The following is a 4558-nucleotide window of genomic DNA, read 5'->3' on the forward strand; positions in this document are numbered from 1 at the left end:
TAGATCGGCTATGCAACCTTACTTTTGAAGCCTATTCAAGCAGAGGCTTGTTTAGCCAATAATTGTATCTTCCCCAGAGAGTGGTGCATTCCTAGGGCTCTCTCTCCTGCTTTGTTCAAAACACAGGCCCTGGATTTTGCTTTCAGTGAAATCCTTTTGTGGAAGGCTGACTTCACTGTTTTAGGACCTGTTAGGAAATATGTCACAGGAGGGAATAAATTCTATTCTAAAACATTGGGTACTGTGACTGGAACTAGGCATCAGATGAGCTGCATTCAGTTCCATCTCTGCTACCCATTTAGCTTTGTCTTTGAGGGAGGTCATTATGATATTTCTAATGCACCTGTCTTGGCACCAGGAACCACAGAATATCAGGGTTGGAAGGGACCTCAGGAGGTCATTTAATCCAACCCCCTGCTCAAAGCAGGACCAATCCCCAACTAAATCATCCCAGCAAGGGCTTTGTCAAGCCTGACCTTAAAAACTTCTAAGGAAGGAGATTCCACCACCTCCCTAGGTAACGCATTCCAGTGTTTTACCACCCTCCTAGTGAAAAAGTTTTTCCTAATATCCAACCTAAACCTCCCCCACTGCAACTTGAGACCATTACTCCTTGTTCTGTCAGCAGCTACCACTGAGAACAGTCTAGATCCATCCTCTTTGGAACCCCCTTTCAGGTAGTTGAAAGCAGCTATCAAATCCCTCCTCATTCTTCTCTTCCGCAGACTAAACAATCCCAGTTCCCTCAGCCTCTCCTCATAAGTCTTGTGTTCCAGTCCCCTAATCATTTTTGTTGCCCTCTGCTAGACTCTTTCCAATTTTTCCACATCCTTCTTGTAGCGTGGGGCCCAAAACTGGACACAGTACTCCAGATGAGGCCTCACCAGTGTCGACTAGAGGGGAACGATCACGTCCCTCGATCTGCTGGCAATGCCCCTACATATACATCCTAAAATGCCATTGGCCTTCTTGGCATATTCAGTCCCTTGTCAGAGGAGTCAGTAGGAGACTTTTCATTATTTCATGGGCTAGTGGAATCGGCTCCAAGGCATCCACTGTCTCTGGGCCTTAATGGGTTTTTCAATCCGCAAAAGAAAACTCAGCCACTGAGAGCTGCTTGAAAGCAGTGTGTAAATGCAGATCTATTCCTGTTCCAAATCTGCCTGAACAGCAGCTTTCCTTTATTTTCAGCATGGACTTTCCATCTGCCCTATGGAGCTCTGAAAATCTCTCTCCCATTTCTCTACCCTACCTCATGGCCCCCCACATTGTAGCCACTCATCTGCTAACCAAAGACTTTGAAGCCCCTCGCTGTTTCTCTGTAATTGGCGAGAAGGGTCACTCAGTTAGCATGAGGTGCTTCCTCCCTCTTAGCAGCTGAGCATATTAGCACTGCAGTGTTTCCGAAAGCCAAAAAAGAAAAGTCATTAGTGGACACATACCAAGGCTACCTAATATCCCCAAACAAATCCATTTTAAAAGAAGCTTTTCAGTTTTGCTCAGTGATATACAATGTCAGGACCTCACACCCATTCACAGTCTGATCTTCAGCAGCCCATGAGGCAGAGCAGAGTCATTCTCCATCTGTACAGTATGGGTAGTGAGGCACAGAGAGGTTCAGAGACTTGCCGGAAGTCTGTGGTAGACAGACAGACATAGAACCCAGGTTGCCTCAGTCCCAGAGCAGAATCTTAACCACAGACAGACCATCTTTCCTCTCAACCTTCTATGACTCACTGTGACACTCTGACATCAAGAGTTCTTCCCACTTCTGGGGATCCTACACCACTAGGTGGTGAAGGGAAACGGCTGGGCCATAGTGAGGCACCTGCAGGGATGTTCTGCCAGCCCTGTCCCATCTGTGGATCCTAGACAGACATATTAGAGGAACAAAACACATAGGCTCAGCTACACCGTAAAGCACAAAATAGAATTAAAAAAAAAAAAACTTAAATGAACAGAAAAAAAATCAAGGTCTTTACCTACTTGAACAGTGCCACCTAAAAACTGGTGATCCTCATCACAGGCTCTGGGCAGCCGGCCCAAGAGTCCAACCAGCTGCCTCATGAGTAAGCGTCTAGTGATCCTCCACACTGCATAAGTGTAATCTCTGCCCCTCATGCTGAGATGCACAGGACAGAACTATTCAGAACAGCTGGTGAGTGGAACACACCAATAATGTGAGCAGGTACATAGATGTAAAAGCCATAGATGGTGTGCCCCTGCAGCAGCGAGCAGTGTCTTTCCCTGTGGGACCGATGTACCAGCCCAGAGGCCTTGCAGCACTCGGGGTGGGGATGGAGGGGGAAGGGACATGCTGCAGTTGGAGTACCAGAAGCCGGCCGGGTAGTGTGGATGCTTTGCACTGGTTCAGTCATGCTAGTGCAATTCTCAACTGCAGATGAGAGGGTGCGATACTAAGTTTTGGCTCCCTGAACTTATGCCCATGTGGTCTATTCACACTGAGCCGCCTCACAAGTTGTTTGGCATATTTGACTAAGTCCTATTTGCCAGCTGGCATCTACCCATCATCAGCCACTCAGTGCAGTTGGGTGTGACCATCAGGCATGGGTGCCTGGAAATACATATTAGCATGGCTATTGTATGTAGAAGATGGACCCACACTTACTGTAAGGGAAGTATCCAGCTGGCACAGAAATAAACAGTTCAGCTTCAGAGACCTCTCCATTCCAGTTGATGTAGTGTTCTTACATGATGTTCATTATGGGAAAACATCTACATAAGGATACAGTGTCCGTGCTAGGTCAGAACAGTAGCCATCCCATTTCACAGCTACAGTACACTTGATGTCAGCAGGGTGTTGCCTCTCTAATAGAGGAGAAATTGGCCCTTAGGTCCTGAAAGGTGTCTTGCTCTGCCACGGGAGTGTGAGATTTTGCCACATATTGGCACCAAGTCTTAGGAATGTCCAACTGCAACACATCTGCTGGATGGCAGAACATGCAAGGTAAGACCTAATCTTCCCTGGTGTTTAGCTAAATGTAAACAGGTGAGGGTGACAATGCAGAGCCCAACAGCAAAAAGCTTAAATAAATAAATTACACACCAGTGCAAAGCACAATTAAAGCAAATACTTGCCCTAAACCCCCTTTGCACTTGCAGACAAGCCATTCATTTATAAAGAAACTCCCTGGCACCTCTCATGTAGAGATCTGAGTGTCTCATGTTAATGAATTAACCTGAGAGCCCTTAAGGGAGAGAAGGGGGCGGGGAGAGATTCATTGATTTTACTCTTATGACCCCATCGTGATGGTTTCTAGTTCCTGCCTCACTTGGTCCTTTTTCTTCCTGGGGTGCTCTGCGCACTGTTGAGTTGCTGGCTGTCTCAGCTGGGATGTGAGGCCTGTAGCAGAAGAGACTGCCTGAAAACACAATGCTTATGCCCCATGCAGCAACCGAAACCTAGCTGCTGGCAGAAGGTTGCACAAGAATTTGTCACCCCCCAGACAGCAGGGAGAGACATCCCACTCAAAGCATTTGCTACCTCGTGCAGCAGGAACAGCCCTGCTGAAAGGCAATTATATGATGGGGGTAAAGAACCCCCATTCTGCATGCTGCTGAACCAGCCTGGAGTGCTCAGCACCCCCTGCTGTTACACAGTCCAGGTCTGGTGCCCTTCACATAGCCCTTTTATCATCCATGCAAATACAGAGAGGGGGACCAAGACTGGTTCTAACCTCCTTCCTCTTCCTCCTCCCCCCATACCAAGCAGGAGTCACTAATGCCAGTGCTCTTGCAGGGGGTATTTTCTGGAGTGTGCCTCACTCCAGTGCCAGATGTTTTCCTTGGGAGTAGGATGTTTCCCTCCCACTCCTTTCTGTGATGCTCTGTACCTCGGGGGAGCACCCAGAACCCCCATGTTCATCCTTGTAAAATGATTGTGCGGTATCCAATGCAAAGTTTGTCATGTTGGGTGTCTTCGGAAGGCTCATGATGCACTGAGCATGGTTGTTATAGAGATATTATAGTAACTGTTACAGCAAAAAGAATGAGGAGTACTTGTGGCACCTTAGAGACAAAGTTATTTGAGCAGAAGCTTTTGTGGGCTAAAACCCACTTCATCGGATGCATTCAGTGGAAAATACAGTAGGAAGATACACACACACACACACACACACACAACATGAAAAAATGGGTGTTGCCATACCCACTATAACAAGAGTGATCAGTTAAGGTGAGCTATTATCAGCAGGAGCGGAAAAAAAACTTTTGTAGTGATAATGAGGATGGCCCATTTCCAACAGTTGACAAGAAGGTGTGAGTAACAGTAGGGGGGGAAATAAGCATGGGGAAATAGTTTTACTTTGTGTAATGACCCATCCACTCCCAGTCTTTATTCAAGCCTAATTTAATGGTGTCCAGTTTGCAAATAAATTCCAATTCAGCATTTTCTCGTTGGAGTCTGGTTTTGATGGTGTTTTGTTGTAGTATTGCCACATTTAATGCATTGCGACATTTACATGTAATTGACATGTAATTGAGTGACCAGCGTGACTGAAGTGTTCTCCTACTGGTTTTTGAATGTTATAATTCTTAA

This window comes from Chelonia mydas, chromosome 1 (assembly GCF_015237465.2).
Source record: "Chelonia mydas isolate rCheMyd1 chromosome 1, rCheMyd1.pri.v2, whole genome shotgun sequence".
NCBI lineage: Eukaryota > Metazoa > Chordata > Testudines > Cheloniidae > Chelonia > Chelonia mydas.